Source organism: Ictidomys tridecemlineatus, chromosome 14 (assembly GCF_052094955.1).
Source record: "Ictidomys tridecemlineatus isolate mIctTri1 chromosome 14, mIctTri1.hap1, whole genome shotgun sequence".
Classification (NCBI taxonomy): Eukaryota; Metazoa; Chordata; class Mammalia; order Rodentia; family Sciuridae; genus Ictidomys; species Ictidomys tridecemlineatus.
Window position 1 is genome coordinate 31,769,472 of NC_135490.1, and position 24,359 is coordinate 31,793,830.

At 36.1% G+C, this 24,359-nt stretch overlaps 1 protein-coding gene across 14 annotated transcripts in view; it reads left to right on the forward strand.

Annotated features, from left to right (window-relative positions):
* Window positions 1-24,359, forward strand: part of Tenm3 (teneurin transmembrane protein 3) — a 2,430,710-nt gene that overhangs the window by 1,874,408 nt on the left and 531,943 nt on the right. The window lies entirely within an intron of this gene.

Consider the following 24,359-nt stretch of genomic DNA (forward strand, 5'->3'; position numbering starts at 1 on the left):
TGTGAAGACATTTAGTTATTTTGTATATCTCTGATTTTTATAATCACCCAGATGTCTCAAGTAAGCATGCGATATATTTTTAACACAACATCCAATAACGTTATTAAGATTAGCTAAGGAAAACCCAGGACAAACCCTTTTTACCCTTGCATGCATCTTCCTTTATTGAATAATCATTCTAATTAGAAAAAAAGACTGAACTCATAAGGAAATCAAAAATATGTGACCCAGAATGGAATAACTTAAGGCTACATGTATTGTGATTCATTATGCCAAAATATTAGATTTTATATTATCTTAATGGACAAACCAGCAGTTTGGTTTCAGCTATCTGGGGTTTCTGAATAGAAGGTTAGTATATTCAGTTAACCTCATTTGACATTTTAGCAGTTCTTTATTCCCAAGAAAACCAGGACTCATTGCAAAGACACCCTTCTATATTCTGTAATTTTACTAATCATAATTCATGTAAATAAATTCTCAATAAATTTCATCTGTGAAATTACCTTTATTAACATTTTGAGGGATTAAATATCTTGTTTAAAACTGAAACAAAGAAATCAGTAGTATGTTCAGATTTTTAAAAATGACATATTTTACTTAAACCCACTAGAAGCAATTTACCTCATGATTCGTGATTTATTGTTTTCTTTAAAACATTTTTGCTCCACGAGACAGAAAAAGAGATGATAGTGGTCACAGAGGAAATGTAGAAGAAATGTGGAATTTGAATTAAACATTCACTTGGTTAATTTTTGTGGTACATAGAAAAATAAAATATGTGTATAGAATATGTTTATAAGACTGAATTTTTATTCTGACTAGGAGAAATAGGTGAGAATAATTAAATGGTATTAACAAGGAAAAGGTATGAACGTGTAGAAAATTAAGGGTGAATTTGGACAAGATTAGAATTGCATTTTAGAAGAAATCAGAATCTCCTGGGAAATATTGAAGGCTACCTTAATCAGCATAAAACGTTCCTGGAAGATGTTGCACTGTTTTCAACCAATTATTTGAAGCATTTCATGCTTTCCTGCTCAAAAAGGATGGAGATAGAGGTCCTTGTCCATGCTTCTTGCTTGAGGAAAAGACCCTGATGATGGTTCATTAATATTCAGTTGTGGAACCAACGACTGCTTGGGTAGAAATCATTTCTACTCCCATGAACTCAAGGGAAGTCTCCAAGAATGATAAGAAGTGGATTGGGGATGGATAATTTCCTTCTTTTCTCGTTATTTCTGCTGAACTTTAACATACTGAGAGACTAGATAACATATGTCCATTTTTTTATCAGGACAGTTTTACCCTGTCCTGAACCATGTGCATATTTACAGAACTGTCCCAAGTAGAAGCATGATGAGATTGTAGGAATTATTCCTGAAAAACCAGTAAACCTTATCTAGATTGTATTATACGAATATCACAAACATTTATTTTACATATTTTTATTCAAATGTTATAATTTCTTGGTATTTTGTGTTTTAAGCTGTTTCAGGAAATAAATAGCAAGCATATAAATATCTTCAGATGTCTTATGTTTAGTAAGTTTAAAAATATATTCCCTCTATCAAAACTACAAATGGCATTTGCTATATTTATATAAAAAAACCCCAATAGTTGTATTTTCATCTTGATACAGGAAGTGGTAGTTCTGTTTTATTAGTCCAAAATAAATGTTTCATATATTTTGTGAATTGCTTGACTGGCAGTTTGATTCCTCAACTTCAAGAAATTCAATATTAAAAGAACTGGTTTGAAATTACAGCAAGAGTGCTCTAGGTTAGACCAGCAGAATATTTTTGTACAATAAAGATTTTTTAAGCAGCCTGTACTAGAAGGTTATTACAAGTTCATTTCCAGTAAATCTGTAGGTTTCTAAGACTGAAATTTCTGGGATATAAGTTAATCAAATCCTTTTATTGAGTATGCAAATCACTTTACTGGGCCTCTGGGAGTTACTTAGTTTGTTTCTTTCTTTAAAGAGTTTACAGTTTGATGCAGAAGCAAGATAAAATCATATAGAAGCACCAAAAATCTCTAAAAATTGCCACTGCATCCCAGACATAAGCACTTAATAAAATATATTTGATAATGCTGAAAATATAATTACAACTATAAAGGGATTCATGGTTGAGTGTTATCTTTTTTTTTTTTTTAGAAAAGAAATGGGCTTTTTTATCACTAATGCAAATTTTCAGTGTATAAAAAATTAAAGTGAATTGTGAAATTTAATCAAAACTTTTCAAACTAAACATAGCCAATTTTCATTATTTTTCATATATAACCCTGATTTTTTTTGAGAATAAATAATATGCCCTTGGATAGAAAGATTAATCTCTTTACTTTTTTGAGCTAAAATTATTTTGTTATAATCATTGGAAAATTTATTCAGATTTTTGGAGGACAGAAGCTGTCAAAGGAAGGATTGCAAATATGGCTTGGGATATCTTCCATCAGACTTAAAATCATCTCGTTTCCTCTCTTTTATCTAACTAGTCATCTAAGCATTATAACATGTTTTCTCAGTTCCATTAACTTCAGTGCCATCTTTGGCTTCTGATCAGCAATTGAACAAAGTTTCAAGTTGATGGCACCATAACATAAACAGAGCATTCTTTTCAAACACTTATTGCTGAACAGAAACTGTTTTACATATTCTTTACAATGATCTGTTATTTAGACTATATTGGGAATCTGATCAAAGGTAGTGTGAGTCACGCTGGATCTTTGGCTTTTCTGAATTTAAGGTCAGTATTTGAGTGAAGAACTCAAAAAAGAGGGGGGAAAAAGCAACTTTCATGCTTACCTAGACAACAAAGACCTTTTAGCCATTGCTGTCTTGTTAGTCTTTTCTGAGTAGTCTCACCAGACAGAGAGCTCGTCAGTTGTAATTCCATCATTACTCTTTCTAACAGCCCCTTAAGCCTTGAGCTCTTCAAAGCAGCAGAGTAGCACAGAGCACTGTATGCATTTGGTCCCACCACTCAGAGCTAGAAGCTGAAACAAAATGATGCCAACTGACTTTAAGGCAATTTCCTTCCCTCTGTGGAAATTTCTGCTTCTCATATTGAATCGATTCACTGAGTGAAACTTGACCTCTTGTTATAGTGCATACACTCTGCAATGTGCTCAAGTAATTCAAAATGAAATACCAGTTTTGTATAGAAAATACAAAACCCTGACTATAGTATGTCCAGCTTATTTTGAAAATCAAAATGCCTTTAAAATCTGTTTTACTATTAAGGGAGCTGCACTTACCAATACATTAGATTTTCCTGTTCATTGTAAGATAATTAAAGTAATGGATTCTAGCCTGAACTATAATTCTAAGCATATAGTTAGGCTTCCCTTATATATATGAAAGCTAAAATTATGCAATTAATTAAAAGCAAAGAAAAACTGTTAAATGATGTTTTTGACCTAAAGTATTAAAATGATGGTTTCATATCTTTAATTTCCTGCATGTGTTTGCACACCTGTGTGTGTGTGTGTGTGTGTGTGTGTGTGTAGGCAGTCCACTGGGGATGAAACATATTCATATTAACTTCCTGTCAATATTTGTCAGAAGGTAAGAAAAGTTAGCAGATTACGAGAGCAAGAGATATGAATATTTGGATGAAATTGGTATTTAATCACTTTAAAAATGTATATACATTATTTACATTATTCTTTTTATAAAATTTCCCTGTTTAAAACAATAGCTTTCTAATATGTATTGATTAATGCTGAATTGAATTCATACTGAAAGAAAATGTGTTTATGTTAATGATAGAACGTTATTTGTTGTTAGTAATGGAAGGTTACTTCACCGGAACACCTTAAATTAATTAATTAATTAATTATTTATTTTAAAAATTTATTATTTAATAGGAAATAATGATAAACCATATCTATAGGCACAGAAGGAATAGATTCTGACACAGGCAGTTTACTGAGTTCTGGATCAATACTGATCACTACATTTGTCTTAATTGAACACCAATTTATATCAGTAAGATGGTTTTTAAAAAAATTTGTTTATATGAGTTTAGATACCTTGGATAAGAAATACACTAATGTATCTAATAAGTGTTTTATATATATATGTATACATATATACATACATACATACATATATACACACACATACACACACACACATATTTATATGTGATTTTACCCTGTTGAGTAATTTGTGTTAGACATCTCATTCCTCCAGATTTTTAAAAACTCAGGCAGTTGGTATGAGGGTGGAGGTAGGAGGTATTGGCAGAGATAGCACTGCTTCTTCAGATCTTTAATAAATGTAATTAGTTACATTTTATGCCTTGCCTTTTTTTAATAGTGAAGCAATTGTAGTGCAAAAAAGAGCAGTTGTTTGACTATATTATTTAATCAAACAGACTTTCCTCTCTTCATCTTTAAAAAGAAAAGCAGTTATTCAAACCATAAAAAGAAAAACGAGATTAAAAATAATGGTCTGTAAACTTTGCAAGTACATAAGGAAACCTCATTAATTCTGAATATCTAAAGTATAAACAAAATCTAAAATAAATATGAGAAAATACAAGAACAGAAATCTTCTGAAGGAAAAACACATTCCAAATTCATTCCAGTTCTTTTTTTTAAAAGAAACATATTTAGTAAATAATTCTAAATGAAACCACGAATATTATCAGAACACATGTAGTAAGTTTATTAGTAGTGGATGCTTCCCTGTGTGACTGAGTGCTATTGACATCTGAAGATGGTTAACACTCCTCCACCTATAAACACTCTTCCTCTTTTGAAGAGAAGGAGATTTAAATTTTGCAGGAGATATTTGCTAACTCTCCTCAAATGAGAAATTATTCCCTAATGGAAAACTACCCTCTTTAGAAATGTTTCTCCTCCTTCCGACCCTTTTATTTATTTATTTTTGAAGAGTAGAGCTCAGAAATGGGCTCGCTCGTTTTGTGAAGGCACCGCTCTGATAGCAGCGGCCATAAAAGGAAAGAATTCTTTGGTTGAACAGAAATTAATTAGGAAAAAATGAGGAAGGAAAGAAAAGCTTTTAAGTCAGTGGCTAAAAAAACCTTCTAACAGCTGTAATATGAGAGAACATACTAACACATTTTTTAATATAATTATATGAAAAAGACATTTTTATATTTCCCTCTTCTAGCATAAAAAGAGTTTTTTGTCAAGCTGTAACAATTTATTCCTTATGGAAACTGCTGTATTATTGTCTGATGGCCATTTTAGATCCATAAAACGAAATGGATTAAAGAAAATTAAACAGTATTTTTAAGTGTCTACAGCTTGTGGCATGTTAACAACAATCTATGTGAAACAGCACTGAAAATTAAGCATAGGTTTCCAGGATTTTTTTTTTTGTACTGTTATACCATACTTAAATGTTTAACTCTGAAAATTTGCTTTAAAATAGAATTTTGAAGATCTCAATAATTTGAGGGAGGCAAAAGGAAGTATAACCAAATGTGAGCACATATCGTACGTATGCTGTATACTATGAACTGTGTATATATGTGCATGTGTATGTGTAGATGCATACATATTATATATGAAATTCTGCTTCATGTTATAAATACTATAAAACTTTGATTTTACTTTGATTTAAGTACCAAAAGTAGTACTTCTGAGAGTCAGGAAAATTACATTCTTACTCAGAATTGTCACTAATTGTGCAATCTTAGCTAACTCAGTTAAGCTCACTGGGCCTTGGTTTCCCTAACTGTAGATGAGAAGATTGGGTAACTTTTCTGAAGTCTCAGAATTTCTCAATACTCTTATTAGCATCCAAGTTATCCTCTGGAAGTATTAAACACCCAGAAAGGACTCATATTTCTCAGGACATTAATTACCTAATAAATTTTTGTGTGCGTCCACCAAAGGTGTCTAACCTGCTGGAAATGGGTCTTATTTGCATGTTGCAAAGAGTGATTCAAAGTGAATATTTTAAAGTGGGTTGAGTATGACTCATGAGCTGGTCTTTTCTTTTGCATATTATTAATGAATTAATAGAAATAAAATGATAAGAAATAAAGGATAATGATTTGACAGTATCAGATGGTCAAGGTGTTAAAATACAAAGTAATAATCAAGAATGAAGCATGATAGGGTACATCATAAGTCCTTCAGTCATTCAAGTCTTCTCCAAGGCCTCTGCCCCTGCTGAGTACTGATGTGCAATAACTCCTTGCTAGTTAACTCTCTTCACTTTGCTTGCCACCTATATATGCCACATTGATCATTAATTGCTTATAATTCAACAAGTTTTACAAAACTGTTATACCATAATTAAGAGAGGATTGTGTCACTTATATAGTAAAATATATTTAAGTGAAAATCGTAAAACTGAAAGAAAATAGGTTATTGAAGGTCTTCTAAATTTAAAAATCAAAATGATAATTTAATAACAATTCTGTCATGTGTGTTTTATACTCCCCCAAATTTATTATGAGATAGTGTTGCTCATCTTGTTTTTCATTTGATAGAGTGCAGCAGGTGACTTTGATGTGTGATTCTTGGTGGCCTTCCTTCTTGTGCTACAAGTCTATGTAACACTAGCTTGGTGAGACTTTTCTGGATTAAGTAGGTATGATTGCTCAAATGTCACCAGTACATCAATACTTTATACTTTTCATCTCACACCAAAAAAAAAAAAAAAAAAAAAAATTCTATGTTGCTAGACTCCATTAGGAATGGGAGATTTCCAAGTCTGCATAGTCACCTATGAAATCATAGCACAGCCAAAAACATCTGAGTCTGTAGTTTTTTTTTTTTTTTTTTTTTTAATATGCACATAAGAAAGTCAAGAGTTGTGGGAAAGGACTCACTGGGAGACCAGACGCAGAAGCTGTACAGCAAGCGGCCTTGAGATGAGAAGAATGATTTTGTGTGTGGCACAACGTACTAGCCTCATTTCTGAGACTTCCTTAGGCATGTGTCTGGGTGAGCATGGTTTCAATTCACCCCCACACATCTTAAAAGTTGGTGTCTGGAAGACTTCCAAAAGGGTGTGGACTGTAGTGTTTGAAGAAGCACAATTAGTCATGCCCATAAATCACTAACCCTGTGTGTATGTGTGTGTGTGTGTGTGTGTGTGTGTGTGTGTGTGTGTGTGTGTGTGTGGCCAGCCTGCAGGAGTGTGCTCCATGGCCTCCTTCTGGCTGGAGTGTCATTGCTATGAATTGAGTGGTGTTAAAGTCCTCTCTATTCAGAATTATCTCACCTACTTAGAGCCACATTTATGAGTGGAAAAGGCAGGCGTCTGTACGTTCACAAGTACTTAGGGTGCTTTTTTGTTGTTGTTTCGTTTTTAAGATTTTAATTCTTTTAGAAAACTTTTTGTGGCTTCCTTTAAAAAAAGTCACTGAAAATGACTAATGAGTTGGGAAGATAACAAATGTTGTATTTTGAGTTTTGCATTATTTTTTTTCTCATTTTAATGTGCATAGAAACATTTATGAATTTGAGTTTAGTTGCAAATTTCAGAAAAAACACCATTTCCTCATTTTGGTCCTGAATTTTTTGTCCCTAAACATTAAATTCTAGAAGACTAGAAAGAACTCAACAAATGCTTTTTAAATTATTTTTTTTTCTGAAGGTATATATTTTTGGAAGGCTTTCTGATATGGCTCTCAGCATATCAGAAACTCAGATAACTATGAAAAAGAATGTCAAAAAATCAGCACACAAGCATTTGAAACAAATATGCACTGTTCTTTATGTGCAGCTTCCCTCTGAAACCTTGGTCTAACACCTTGACACAAGTAGAATTTCTGGCCCCTCATTCAATGGGGTTATAATTGGACATCCTCTAAATACTTCATGTGGTTCGTAATAGCATAGAGCTGCAACAAGGTCTAAGGGCAAGTGAAGCCAATAATCCATTTATAACTATACTCTGATGACAATTAAGAGGCCAGTGGATATTTGAGAACTAAATTTACCTGAAGGAGTCAAGTTTAAATGTCAGGATTGTTTCCAGGTACCCATATCTTTTTCCTCTCATGTGCTGTGTCTTACTAAATACAGTTTTTCATTGAAAAAAAAATTAAGGTGATTTATCATGGATGAAATAACCCTGGCGTAAATCATAGTTTGCTCATACAAATGCATTGAAAATTGGGCCATTGAAGGATCCCAAATTTTCATGTTCTGTTGAAGAAAAAACATTATAATGTCTCTTAAACTTCAAAATTATACTTTATTTGACTTGCCTGGCATTGGCATAGGTCCAAAGGAAATATAAAATTACTTACCTGTTTCTTGAGTCCCGCTGTATGCTGGGCTGAGTTCTAAAATCCACAGATACCCTACTCCACCCTTTCAGCCTTGGGTTGCACAAGTGAAGTTGATTTTTATTCAGAGCACTGGCAGAAGGATTTTAGAAATAAAATGTGTGGCTTTAAATTATTTTATGAAAAATTTCATTTTGAGATTAGAGTTTCATTGAACTTGAGTGATAAGGAAGATTTCAGCTTTACTGAAATTTCATTTGTATAATAAAAGCTTGAAATTTTTGGTATTCATTTGCATAAAGATTGGGTCCAAATTTTTCAAGGTAGCATTCAAAGCCTTCTTATTTAATAAGAATCCATTCTTAATTCTTTTCTGCCACCAACATATTCCTTGAGCTCCTCTGAGATTCTCCTTGACCCCTGGAAACTGTGTACTTCCTACTCCTTTACCTTTTCTCAAGCTCTTTCCTCTATGTAGAATGTTCCTTTTTGCCATTTCCAGTCAAGTGTACATCCATGATTACTAGGTAATCTCAGATGCAGCTTCCTCGAAAATGTCAGGACAGATCATCCATGCCATTGGAATTCTTCTTCCCTCTCCTTACCAAGAACCTGTTACATCTCAGTGGCTGAACTGGATGCAGTTAGTTTTATCTGGAATCATTGTTTATACTTTTAAGGTCATTAGAACCTTGATATTAAGACCAGTGCCAGCTAGATTATCTTTATATCACATGTATCAGTAGATGCTTCACACTTTCTATTGAAATGGATGAGAATTCCTAGCCTCCCATGCTGAGTTTTATCCTGAATATTCTTACCATGTGCCAGGGACTCTGTGATAAGCCAGAATCCAAAGCCCTTTTTGAATTGGTGCCTCATTTCAATATTTCAGCCAGAATAATTGTGTTGTTTCAGCTAAATTATAGCTGCATTTTAGATTGGAAACTATATCTAATCTAGGTTTGCATCCCTGATTGGTTGTGGTTTCAATTTTATGATTGTGGGTAGCAGTGCATCATTCTGGTATTTATTACATAATTATTGTTTTAGGGCGAGATGCAGCAAACATAGGTCAAATCAGGCCCACCACCTGTTTTGTATGGCTTGTGTGCTAAGAATGACTTTAAAGTTTTAAATAGATGGAAATCACAAGACTAGTATTTCCCAGCATGGGAAATACTATTTGAAATACTATATGAAATTTAAGTTCCTGTCCATAGTTTTATTGAAATACTATCACACCTATTTGTTTGCATCTTGACCTTGGCTGCTTTTGTGCCTGTATGCCAGAGACCAATAGTTGTGACAGGGCCTGTGTGGCCTACAAAGCGTAATGACTCTCAGCATCTTTACGTCAAGTTTTTGACCCCTGTTTTGGAGTGCCTAACAAATATTTATTAGATTGTAAACCCTTTGAAGACAAGGGCCATCTTTGTCTCCCACTGCCCTTTCAAAATTACGGCTCTTGTGTACACGTCTAACTATTTATTGATGGGTTGGCTGATCTGTTGGTTTGCTGGAAGTCAGTTTTCAGCACTGTGGAATATCTGACAGGGCTGTTTACTGCAGTTAAGTCTGTCCCTTTTATTACTAACTAGCACGCAGCAGAAGTCAGCAGAGAATCAAACAATTTTGACCTGCAACATGTTGATTATTATTTAGATACTTTGGCTAGTTTTCTGACATGTCATTCTTTCATGTTATACAGAAAACACTAATTCTCACTTTGCAATGTGATTTCCATTTATTCCCAAGGGTGTTTATGCATTAGTTTTTGATTAATGGAATGTTTTCTCCTTTCCCAAGATAAGTGTGGGGGATGCGGCATATCTAAATTGCATCTGGTGATTGTATAAGGGCTGAACAACTGCTTTGTGAGTTAAGCACAGTTAAGTCCATGGATTTGGGTAAAAAATAAGTAAATAAATCGAAAGGCACTGGATCTTTCTTCTGTATGCCAGCCACAAAGCTTTTCTAAACTTCTCTCTGTGGCTAGAAAAATAAAGACTGGAAGAGAATTCCTGTGAAATCTTGCTCTGTTTAGGCCCATGTGCTGAACCAGGAATTACTCACCTAATCCTCCTATCATTATCGTGTTCCATTTGCTTGCTGAACTTTAGCAATAGGGTTTCCAGTATTTCTTTCATCATGACATTAAGGTAAGCATTGTACATCCCCATGAGTGTATTACTCAGCATTAAGTATACCATCATGGCTTTGGAATTTAAGGAACCTAGGAAGAGACTGTTTTTGGAAAAGTGTGTTTCATTGCTAAACAAGTTCTGAAAAATGAATGGAGAGAATATGTCCGTGGTATACAAATGTGTGTAACATTCATTAAAGTGTTTGTTAAATAATGTATTCAGACTGACTCTTTTTCTTAGCCTCTCCTTTGCCCATTATATGTTCTAGTAAATTAAAGCTCAGAAACCTTTGTCAGAGTTATAATACTCAAACTGACATCTAATTCCCCCAGACAATAGGTACAAGTCTACGAGCCTCCCTAATTCTTTCCAGTCTTTACATTTATTGATTCTTTTGTAGACCTGTTTCATTCAATCTATTACAAACAGCACTGGTTAAAAGTGTGAAGTTTACCACATTTGACCGGAGGCACATTAAAAAACAATAGCATTCTGGCATACATTCCATACATCCCAGGGGTGTAGCTCTTAATCTGAGCAACATTTTCATCTATAATTACTACATTAGATTTGAAGTGCTGGCTTGATTAAAAAGATTGACATGTTTAGTTTTTGGCTGACCTATTTGGGTGGATGTGGATTTGATTCATCTATTGTGTGTGACCCTGTGCTACAAATATTTTATTAGTGGAGCAAGAATCGTGTTTTATTTTAGAATCACTATTTTATCATAGATGGGGAAATTCTTTTATCATAGTTACACAAGAAATTGTGTACGCGTGGCTTCTCACTTACCCAGATATTATAACTAGATATATATTTCAGAATGCTTTTTAGAGTTTAGTGTTATTAAGATTGTTATTGAAACATTTATAAATACTGCATCAAATGGCCTCCACAACTTGATGGTCTGCATTAAGCTTTCACGGAATTAACATAATATACTTTTTATTGTGCACCATTCCTCAGGATTATGCCTTTTCTACACATCTGATGTTGTAAAACATACTGTGTAAATAATTGATAATAAACAAACAAATTCTACTTTTGCCCTGGTGTACTTCACCAGTTTCAAGACTTTGAAGTTTCTTAAATAATTTATGGCACTTATTAGTGCAGGCAAATCAAACGGTATCCTTGATCCGAGCAGCTTTTTGTCCTCGTTGTTTCTGAGCAGAATTGTTAAGCAATCCTTCTGATTGGTACCTAAACGGAATGCTGCTGAAGACCCGAGGTGGCGTTGCTGCTGATGTGTACTGATGCATGTGCCCTGCCAGTCGTCAGTATTTACACTAATGGAATTTGGACAATTACTGGAACATATTCTGAAACCAAACTTGGTATATCTTTTGAGAAAAGGAAAATTGTCTTTTCACCACCATGCTTTTAGTTTACCTATAACTTCTTGCACGGTGCCTGTTAAGATGAGGTTTTTGACTCAATGTGTATTCCTTGGCAAAGATGCAGGCGTGCTGAAAAACATGAACCAAAATATCAAAAGACAGATTATATGATTTTTTTTTAACTCATAAAAGCTTAGGCAGTATGCCGGCCAGCCAGACTAAATATTCTGAAATGGTACAATAGTCTTACTTGGATGTGGAGAATGTAGCCATGTGATGGTGAGACATGAAGTTTCAAAAGTTATGAAAGATTTATGACAAACATTTTTTTTCTCCTCATGGTCTTCTGTGTTATTTATAATTACATGAATTTTAACCAAAGGTTTCATTGATTTCATAATGAATTCAAATAAAGATTTTAGTTCCTGAGTGACCTTTAATGGTTAGACTGGTTATGCACTTTTTTTTTCTAAAAGTTTTTTGTTGGGATGGAATTTATTTCTTACCATGAATTATAGTTAGGGTCACTTTAGATTGTAATTTTAACTGCAAGGCAAATGAAATAAAATAATTTACTGACAGAATCTCCCCCAACCCCCTAACACTGTTGGGAGTATAAACACACAGGTTTATATATTCAGAAGTCCTTCTTCATACCAATTTCATTCAAATAAGGGTTAATTTTGTCGCTTTTTTGAGGTGGGTGGGTAGAGGATGAGCCATCTACATTGGATCTCTTTTTATGGTTTTTGCCATCTCTTGAAGGGTTTGATTCACAAAGGAAGTCCCATGGAGACTACCTTTCCTCCACACTAACATGTCTGTCTAGAATGGGTCTCTTCTAAATGGCAAAGCCTCTGTTGTTGGTGAGTGTCAACAGGTCAACCTGCCCCTTTGAGGTGAATAAGGGAGAATATTTTAAAGTATAATACCACACTAAAACATGACTTTTTTAAACATTTCAAAAAATCTTGATATAGCAGTATAAATACAGCTTCACTACATTCTGAATATTAATTGCTAATCATAACCCTAAATTAATTTGTCAATATGCTGTGTAAAGACATTTAAAAAGAAATTCAAATGCCAAAAAGAAAAGATTTGCATTTGTTATAAGTGTTAACTCACTTAACTTCAACTACTAATTATTACTATTTATGAGGGAAATCATGGCCATCTATTATATTCTCAGAAAAAATCTCTAACCTTGAAAACCTACCTGAGGCCCTGGCTACAGCTCAACTCCTGCAAGCAGCTTGTAGCTTTGAAATCAATAACCCTTCTGGCAACTTCTTTTCAGGGCCAAGATTAACTGCCCTAGAAAGAGAACTTATCTTGGGTTGAGCTCCAGAAAGGGAGCTAATAGTCAGATCTCTGTGCTGTCTTTCCCTGGTGTCTCACTGCTTGGAGTCTCCTAAGAATTCTTCCTAAAAGATATGGCTAGAAAGTGTGCTATTGTTCCCATGCCATTCCCTGGGAGGAGTGAATTTACTTGGGCTACAACACTTTTTCTCCAGCTCTTTTCTCCTTGAGCATCAGAGACAAGGTGAAGGCTTTCTGTATAGAGTTGCCTAAGATCATCTATTCATTAGATCCAACATTCAGATTGTTCAGGAAGAACTACAACATGTCCGGGCCCAGCACAAATGGGAAGTGTAGCATCCAGAAAATCAGTGTGGGATTACCAGTTCCCAAGGCCAGTAATTCACCATGGCCAGAACACATCAGGAGACAGGAAATAAGCCAAATAGGGAGGAGAAGTCTCTTTTCAGGGCTTCCAAGGGCAAATTCTGAGGTGGTAGGAGGTAAACCTGGTACTAGACACTAGGTTCCTCTCCTTCATTTCTGTGTTTATCATCATCATACTATTTGGAAATCTCCATCTGGACTTGAGTCCTCAGATATAGAAAAGAGACTAGGGCTGATCATGGAAAAGAGAGAGCTAGGCCTGTGCTTAGTTCTGTTGTAGTCATTTGTTAAATTCCTTTTACCTGTACTGCTACCTTAAGAAAAGTTGGGGGCATTAAGGATAATTTTTGTTTTTTCAATAATTTCCTATACATTTGGAAGGCATATTCCATGACATTTTAAAGACAGTCATACTTTGATAGTTTCCCATCTCTCTACTAAAACCAAAATCCATAGAGCATCTCTCCTTTCAAATGAAAGGCACTCACCCAGGGCCCTTGTATTTCCTCCTCTCCCATTATTAAATGCTGAACGTCAGTTCTGGCCATCTTTCCAGATGCAAAGGAACTCAAGATCTGACACCTCAAAGAAGTTCCTTTTACCCTCTCTGCCTTCACCCACCTTTTTCTATTCTCAAACAGCTATCACCTTTGGCATGAACATGTTATGACTGAATCAATTAAACTCCTTCCATTCTTTGTCTGATTCTGCATGCTACTTCTTTGTGAATGTATTTCCCAATACAAATGGCAAACTTTTTTAAAAAATATTTTTTTTTAGTTGTAATTGGACATAATACCTTTATTTTGTTTATTTATTATTATGTGGTGCTGAGCATCAAACCCAGTGCCTTAAACATGCTAGGCGAGCACTCTATGGCTGAACCACAACCCTAGCCCCAAGCTTTTGTTTTTATTATTTGAGTTTCCTATAAGATTTTAAAGAATTACACTGAAATAGGCATTCAGTGTTTAACATTGGTTGGCTTTATTTTACTAAGTAAATGGTTCACATCTGGGCTAATAGGAAGGGTTACTACTCTTTCTATAGTAGTGGGTTGAAAATTATGCCACCATCACCCTCCCTCTGGAATAGGGAACAGCTAGTTGCATTCTGGGGGCTCCATTCTCAATGCCACAAAAGCAGTTCTGCTTTTTTTATTCCCCCCGCCCCAAGTGTTCCTTTACCATTGAGGACATTATTCAGAGGATAAAGAAAAGTTTCCAAACCACTGCCTTAATTACTTAATAAATACTCAATAAATAATTATCCCGCCATGGTATTGCATAGGGAAATAATAAGTTGCAGCTCAATAATACAAAAAGAAAAAAAAGGAGGGGGGGGTGAGGAAAGGGCCCTAAATGGGTACTGTGGTAAGAGCAAGTATCTTTTGCATATAAATGGTTTAAATGGTGACAATAACTTTAGTTTAATTATTTAATCTAACAGATTTAGAGCGGCTACCTAGTCGTATACAATCAGAAGTGCCCTTTCATAGGTGTTCACAGCTTCTCAGAAGTGCAGTGCTGTTTTGTGAACCTTGTTCTACTCAGCAAGGAGATAAAGAATCTGTGGGAAGGGCTAGAGTATGCTCCTGATCCCAGGGTGTTTCCCTGTTCTGCACTCCCTTCCCTACACCTTTTGCAGATTAGAGATTTATTTGCATTTATAAACTCCTCTCCCCAAAGGAATCCTGCAGATGGCTTAGTTTATTGGCCACTCACACCTTAGTGTGTATTACTTTGGCTAGCTAATCAGATTACTTTTACTGAGGAAAGAAAGGACCCTGTGTGGACACTGGATTAGCTTTAGGATCCACCCAAACATGTTCAGGTATCGTGTACGTTATAAAGGATTGTTATTTATAGACTGTACTTTGATTAGAAAAAGAAAAAAAAAAAACACAAACCTTATGTCCTTTGGCGTTAGAGCAGTTAGAATGACATTGCCAAGCCAAGTCAGTGGCAATGGGTGCCTAGATGTGGGCTCCATGTGGGTGTCAGTCCCTTTCCAGGTGGCCTAGTTAACTCTCCCCAGGGTCCCTCCCTCAAAGGCTCCAGCCTTCTGTAGGGCACAGTGCATGCCCAGCACAGCAGGAGCCACCAGGGCCACTAGAGCAGGCAGGGGCAGGTTCTGACCCTGGGAGTCAGTACAAGCAACTGAGGCAAAGAAAGGGCAGAGTCAGAAGTGGGACTGTCTTCAGTTGCGTGGTCAGGCCTAGGCATCACAGATGTTGAAGACCCAATTTTGAAGGACAGAGAAGAGTGAAGAAAAGGGATAGTGACAAAGGTATCATTTGAGAGACCTATATATCATAGTTGGAGATATATTGTAGAGGCACATGTGGAAATGAGGAAAGAATGAGATGGAAAGAAAAGGTTGGGAATATGGACCCCCAGGAAGTATTAAGTATTAGCTATAACCACAGAAAGTTCTTAACATGTAAAGTAAGGGGATGGGCCCTCATCTACTTGGTTGCATTTTGCAATCCATGTGAAAGTGTTCAAGGGTAAGCTTTGAACAATTTAAGTGCAGTTTGCATAGTGCTGAGACATAGATAAGAAAGTTAAATGTTGCCTTAAACCCAGGAGGTAGCAGTGTGGTTAATAATGGTGATTGATTAGGATTATTCATAGAGAAATATCACATTATTCAGTATCTTAAAGGTAAAAAGCTTAGTGGTTAGTGAGGAAAATTAAACTTGCATATAAACTTGCATATAGAACATTTAAATGGGTAGAAAATCAACTATTGAAAAAGTGTGAGCTTATATTTTTGTTTTACCATATAAAATAATAGTTCTACTTCCAAGTTTATTACAAATGTAAAATCTAGGTATAAATCTTAAATCACTGGACATACATGTATTTTAAAAATTTATAAAACTATATTTAAAAATACGTATAAAAAGTAAACAGGGGCCTTTATTATGGAACATCATTGCATATTTAAAAATATACTTTGGGTTTTGTAAGGATATAATTGATCATTTAGTTAATTTTTAAAAATTATATTAAACAGATAATGGGTTCAAAGGAAGAGTTATAAAAGATCTAGAAATGGTGCCTATGGTAGAGAACAACATAGAAAAATGTCAGCATTTCTTGCATAATTACAGAAAAGGGATCAGCCCAAATGAGCCTTTTTTTTTTCTGAAATAGAAACTTTAAGTATTAGAAGTAGTATTATTGAACCTGATTTATCTTTGAAACTTATTCCACTCACTCAGAATCAAACACTAAGAATAAAGGGCTTAAAGTAAAAGAAAATATATCCAATTCACACTTCAGGAAAATGAAAATACTACAGACCAAGAGAACATTCTTATTGAGCTTTTTTTCAATGCTCTCAATTTAACCAGCTGGAATTATTTTTAAAGTACATCCAATTCAACCTTTTAAAATGACAGATTTGCCTTTTAATGGGAAATATGTATTTCATCATAAAGATGGAGCAGAGTGTCCTTGGCTAAGTTATTCTCTACAGAAGGATGCTCTCTTTTTTTTGTACTCTCTGCTTAGCCTATAAGGAAGAACACAGATTATAGAAAATTTGCTCCTGGCATGAAAGATTTAGAAGCATACAGGCAGACTGATAGAGAACAATTAAAAATGCAAACTGTTCCTCCCAGTATTCTGCATTCATATAGTGCTGTCAATTGCTATGTAATGAGCAGTCCATACAAACAGAACCAGCCAAGAAGAACAACTTTAGAAACCAGAGTTCCTTTTATAGTTAGAGATGAAAAAAACCACAGCTTTAAATAACCAAATAGTATGTTTAAAAGGGTAAATCACAAGCTCTCTTACTTAGAGACATTATGTCGTCTCACTCAAGGGATATCTTAAATCTATATTTGTTTCAACATTTTTTGGGGGGCGGGGAAGGTAAAGCATCTCTGGTACCCAAGGAAAAATAAACAGTTAACTGATAACAATGCAGCTGAATTAAGCTATCGCAGTGTTTATGTTAGTAAAACTGACACATTTTCAATTAAGATTGACATCATTGAGATTGGGCTTGACTGATGCTGTTTGACAGAAGGGGATCTGTGAGGGGAGGGTAAACATTCCAGGACCATGCACAAGGGAGTGTGTTGAGGTCAAATAGAGATGCTTGTTCAAAATTGGAGGTGGGGACAGGAGTCATGAGCAAGTGCTTGAGAGCTGAAATGTGGGACTAACCAGAAACTAAAGGAAGGACCTAAGAAGACCCAGAAAGGAGGAGCAGGAAAGTGGTCTATAATCATGCCCCAGGGAGACACTGGGAGTCCCAACACTCAGGGAAGCAGTTCTTCTGGGTTAGAGTAACTAATGCGCAACCATGTATCTCATCACAGGTCTCTTCTTCATGCCTGTATTTCAGAATCCACCACCTCTGCAGAACAAAGCTAGGTATTAGGTTTGTCAAGGGCATATTGTTTTATTTTATTTATTATTTATTTATATGCTTTGTGGTGCTGGGGGTCAAGTCCAGGGTCTTGTACATGCCACGCAAGTGTTCTATCACTGAATGACATTCGTCATGCTCATACCGTTTTATTAATTTAAGCACTAAATTAATTTTTGACAAAATCCTCAAAGACCTTTGTGGAAATACAACAACAGTTATGCCTTTTCAGGTATTTTGGTGGAAATGCTGGCCTGGAATGTTATGCCTACACAGTTTCCAAAGCTCCCTTACATTCATCAAAAAACAAATTGTATCATTACTTAAAATATATAAACAAAACAGTTGTAATACATATTATATTACATAGTGTTGTGGAAAATTCATTTATTCATTCAGTTAGTCATTCTTTCATTGAAAAAATCAAATACATATTTATGTGCAAGATGTGATACAAGTTAAAAAGTGCAATCAGATCCAGAGATTTCTTCAAGGTGAATTTGAAAGTATGAGACGACTGTAGCTCTATTTAATAGGGACTTGGATGTGTGAGGGGAGTGAGAGGTAACTAAAATATTTTAAAAGGTGTTGGAAGTTTCTGGTGAACTTTGAACGCACAGCTAAGATGTATATTTTTAAATTGAAGTGTCCTGTTCTCCCTTCTTGCTGGGATCCCTGGACTCTGCCTGGGATTGGGGCACAGAGAAGCTCACTGCTAAACTGTAGAACCTGATACTGAAAGTGACCATGAGAGAATGATGATGGACTGCACGAAACCCACAGCCAGGCAGGCAGACCGGAAGTGCGGGTGGCAGACCCAGAAAGACTGGACATACTGGGTTTGAGCAACAAGATTAAAGATCAAGAGAGGGTTTGAGGAGGAGGATGGACAGAAAGCCTGAATGTCTTAAGCCTTGGGAGACAATGACATCATCATCAAAATTAACTTATTCAAATAATAGTCTTTTGTCCCTTTTCCTCCATCTAGCCATCATGTAGCATAAACTCACCCCTGTAAACTTCAGGGTAGCAGGCGAGTTTGTCTAAGTATGGTAAAAGTTTAGGGCATTGGGGAGGAAAAAGATTTAGTGTTGGCCTTCTCAAATGCCCTCACCCACTGTTCCCAAAGTGGTTGAAGGGGATTTCTCAGGACAAAAAAAATGCCACATGGTTTCTAGAGCCCTGAGAGCTGTGTTAAGATCCCTGATAAGCAGCAAAGGCAGTTGGGAGACCCGAGTTCCTATTTCTGGGACCTAGAGTTTAAGCCGGCAGACTCCATGTGAGCACAGGAGCCCTAGAGAGCTCATGTCCTCCAGCTTTGCTGTGCCTTTCTCTTCCCTCTTTCCTACATTTCTCTCTCTTCTTAGTTTAAAACAAATAGTTTTGGTGGCTGCCCCTGAGGAGGAGTTTTTGCAATTGTCATTCTGGTCGTGTGTCTTTGGCAGGTGGTTTCCCATCATGGGCACAGCCCCCAACCCCTCTGGAAGAAATCTGCAGCTGAATCCCACCATTTCCCAGGCAGTGGCCTTAGGTCCCCTCCTGAATGTGATGGAAGCACAGATCTCTTAGAATCATTAGAATGTTTGTTATCTGGGGAATGACAGAAAAAAAAAGCAGTGTTTCAAGAAAATTAATTTCACCCAAGGTGTTAAATGGATTCAAAAAAGAGGGTGGTTTGGAAGCTGTTGCCGTAAGGGTAGGCACTGGGGCAGCATCCCAGCCAGTAGTAGTGGTTAAAAGGGAAAGAGACTGAAGGAGAAAAATCAGCAGGACGTATTAATTAGTTGGCTGGGTTGGGGGTGGGAGGAGTGGGGGGGGGAGACAATAGAAAGAGAAGAGTCAAAGGTTCTGATGATGTTTTGAGCATCATTATGATTACACAAAATAAGGAATTCAGGCATAGCTGACTATATAAGACAAGTGTGGTAATGGGGTCAGTCTGATAGTTTTCAAATGCTGTTATTGCTGATAATGCTGACTGGAGGGATGTTATCTTTAGGCTCTTACGAGAGTTAAAATATTTTCACCATGTATAGGACCATTATTTTAAATATATGTGGTACAACCAAGCTGAAAACTTGAGAAAACCTTTACTCCAAACTCATTCTTAATAGGTTTTCTTTCTTTCTTTCTTTCTTTCTTTCTTTCTTTCTTTCTTTCTTTCTTTCTTTCTTTCTTTCTTTCTTTCTTTCTTTCCTTCTTTCCTTCTTTCTTTCTTTTTCTTTCTTTCTTTCTTTCCTTTTATGAAAGAGCAGATAATTCAAAAGGAGTTTATCTTGAAAATATAATAAATATGTGATTGCATTTGAACTTGTTGCAAAATTTTATAAGACATTGTATACATACCTGTATTAAGTTACCATACCTCATTTATTGTATCACAAGTGGTTCTGCTCCATGCCTCAATAGGGACAGCACATTACAGTCTTTCCATTCACACATTTATTTGCTTGGCCACTATATTAATAAGAGAATATTATATGGCACTTGTATAGTCCTGAGAACCTTATGATGCTTATACAGCATTTAAGTGTTTCACTTTCACAAAATATAATAATGAAATGCAAATTTAAAGGATTAAAAAAGAAGTGAATCTCTGTGTTCAATTAAAATTATAGCTTTACTCCCCCTGTACATACACACACACACACACACACACACACACACACACACACACTTTTGCATATAGAGATTGCATTTAGAGATTTCTCTAAAAAATAACTTCACATAAGATGTTCATGAAAACTGAATCTGTATTGTTCTCTGCTTCCCAGCAAGCATTGTGACTTTTCAGTTTCAGCAGCTGTGGATCAGCTGATTCATAGTCCCAGAAGATTTGCAGTCTTATTCATGCTCTTTAGCTTTTCTGAATTTAAGATAACCTCATCTAATGTAAAATATAGTTTGCAAATAATTCTCTAATGCTTATTGGGTGATTTACTTCCTACTAGAGCCTTTGGCTATGAGGGCACACATTGGCTGTGGCTTAAAACAAAACAAATAAAAACTCTTCCATGCCTCCTCTGATCACACCCTCTTCTAAACCATATAAATCTCATAACTGCTTTTTCCTTTGTTAGTATTGCTCTCTTAACTAAAACAGTTTACGTAAGCAAAATGGTTCCTTATGCTTAATTAATAAATAATCACATTTGCTAATCTCAGCTATTTGCACTACCACTTATAGAAAATCTGGGCCTTTGCATGACTCTGAGCGTCTCTCCCTCCAGGCCCACCTCTCACAGGTGCATCTGACATGCCCCTCTCTCAGCAAGGCTATTCCCCGGCCTGGGTGCCCTGCTCTAGATTCACCATGAATGCATTTCCTTAGGGCCCCCCAGGTGCAGTGGAGCATTTCTCTGACTGATTCATACCCAGCCGTTCTCCTCATGGGTGCTCCCCTGGGTCTCCCCAAATCACCATGCTACATCTGGCAACCTAACTCATTCTAAAGCTTCACTTTTGTTCATTGTGCCCTTGGCACGTCATTTTCAAGTAGACAACTCCATGAACAGCTTTATTTATTTGTGTGTTTATTTATTTGCAAATTCTTCTTCTCACATTTGACTACTATCTTCCCCCTGTGTAAATTTTTATCTTGGAAGCTTGGGGAGTCTCAGTGGAGCAGATATGGATGCTCCCAAGTCGGGAACGGGAAGCTGCCTTTGTATACTTGTATGGAGTTAAAGTACATTAAGCAGAATATATTAAAAAGTTAAGCAAACTGACAATTAATAGTGAGGAGCCATGCTTCACATCTGAAATGTGGACTGCCTTTCACCGACCACTGGGTACTTTATTCTCCTCTGAGGCTAGCCAAAAGACATAAAAACAACTCATTAATTTAGACAACTCGCTGAAAGAAGGAATCTATAAAATGAGACAAAAATATTGGCTAAACTAACACAAGATCTAATAAAAAACGCTTACTTGAATTTTTCACATTGAAAATGCCTGTGTGCATGCTGAAAATGTTGCCCCAGAAAACAGAATACAATTTCAGCATCACCAAAGTGATGGGATCATTTTCCCGGCACATGGTACCTGGGACTGTAAAGAACACTGAGGACCAGCCCGGCTCTAAGTTTTGTCTTTCTGTTTGAGTGATGATTGCTTTGCTCACAGAGCCTCAGGAATGCCCAAGCTCTTAAAAGGGAAGTGCTGCTGCCATTCTGATCCTCCCCAACTTGGAAGCATTGCAAAGCCTCTAATGTATCTAACTCAGCCCTGTGAGAAGACAGGCCAGGAGGGCTGCTCACACACCCAAGAAAATATCTCCTTCCTACATTGTCATCTAATCCTTGAGACCCTGACACTAGAGAATGATTCCCTTATGAATGCCTTCCCCGTGGCTAGCCAGGGTTACTGAGAATTTTGCCAGTGTGCTTGAGAAGGAGGTCCATTCCCCATATGTATCGTAGACATGGATTCATCCATTCAACAAATATTTACCGGGAACCTTTCATGGCCTGCACTTGCTGCATGTCAGTGACAAGTGCTCAAATATGCAGTGGTTTCTGCTCTTTTCTTTTTTCCCAGAAGTCAATTGCAGATGCTTTGTCCCTTCCCAATAAGTTAACTTCAGGTAATTTGCTCAAGGAGTCAAAAATTAGCAGGAGTTTGCTAATATTCATTTGGGGAACTTCTTTCTACAAGGAGAACGTGGCATATCTGCCTAAATTTTAGACTTTCAAATTCTCAACCTCTTTCTCTCTTTTTTTAATTTGTAAAAATCCTCTCTACTGTTATTATCTCTAGTCCCTGCATGTTTTCTTATGTTATGCACTCAACATAAGTGTGAGACTCTTGGAAATTTGTTTGCTAAATCATCTGGCAAATGGTCTTGTTGATGTCTGCTGAGCTGCTCAGAGCCTACAGTTGTTAAGTACTTATTACAGGAATCCAGCAGGGCAAATTAAGAAAGCTACATGTTTGCTTGTTATTTTAGGACTATTATGCTATGCTTCTGAGGGGGCTACACATTGGACCTTCTGACCTGAAAGGACTTGCTGTTCTTTAGTCAGAGGTTGCTGCATGGAATCTGAATCTTTGACCTGGCAACAATAAAAGTGATTATCTTCCAGGGGGAGAATGTCCTCTCGTTGCTTTTCATAGTTCAGCCTGCTGGAAAATGCAAAACACTTATTTAAGCAGTTCTAGGTTCACTTGGTATGTCATATTTTATAACTAAGCTGGGAGCTTTTTATACTTACAAATTAAGTTATTTACTTCATTTTTTAACTGAAGTGCTTGGTGCGAACAGTATTCCCACATTTGCGCTCTCAGCGCCAGTTGAGCGTTGCTCCCAACCAATGCACAAAGATATGTGGGATGGTCGAGCTGCTATTAAAATGAGAGCTGAGGCTGCTCCTGGTTTTCTGGAAAGTACGTAGCAAAAACTGAAGCTGCTACACAAGGAACTTACACATCACTTAGGGTATATTAAAAGTAACTAGGAGGCTCCTTCTACCTAAGGACTATTTAAAAAACAGATTTTTGCAGCTTCTGGAAATTTTCTCATTATGTTAAAGTGTGGGAAAATATGATCAAAAGTATGTTAAGTACATTAACATTTGGGTTCCCAAATATGCTAGTGTCCAAAAAAAAAAAAAAACAACCCAGGAATATATTATTGTTATCTTTTTAAAACTTCCTCTTTTGTAAGGTACTGTGTGCTGCCCAAAGCTTTCACTCCGGCACCTCCTTTTGGCACCACAGCTGTGCTTAAAATATCTCCCCAAACAGTTTAAGTGGTTGCTCTTAAGATGTTCATCTAGTTAAAAATGCTGATGCTGCCATGATCTGGAAGAGAATGTACTTGAAGTAGTGCATTCATGTGTTTTCCCAAACCTTTAAAGTTGGTTTCATAAGTTTTAAAAATCGGAGTGTCCCAAAAGTGAGTCGGCTTTTACCTTTGTAGTGTAGGTATTTTTTGAAATATAAATACAAGATGTTGAAGCACCAAGTTGGACATTTCCAACATGCTTTTGTCTAGCAACAGCCGTTGTACTTTATAAATGCTTTATGATATTAAATATTTGTGAGAAGTAAAGAAACTTGCTTTTTCAAAATAATAAAAAGCAACAAACACACCATGAGGTGGTCATATGCAAAATCTGAATGTACCTCAGCATTTTCCTTTCCATGATGTGGTTCTTTTCCTGTGAATCTGCCTGTGTTTCTCTGGTCTCAGGAGCAGCATTCACTTTTTATCAAGGCTCTAGGGCCAACTGTTTATGCCAAGGGGCAAATGGTCAGATTTTAGGCTGTGTAGGCCAAGAGTCCAAATCAAGGATTGTACATAAGAACTCAAATAACAAGAGAGAAAACGAATTTCACAAATGCTTTACTAACAGAACTCAAAATCTAATAATAATTGAGGACACTTTTTTGGTAAGATAGATCTACTAATGAGAATAGATTTTTTTTTTCTTTTTGGTAGGAGAGATTTAACATTTTGCTTAACTGGGGTTCAAAGTTAGTGTTCCCTGTCACCAAAATGACTGCAGTGTCTGACTATAAAAAACATTCTTGATTTAAAGGCCATGCAGAAGTTTGCCTAC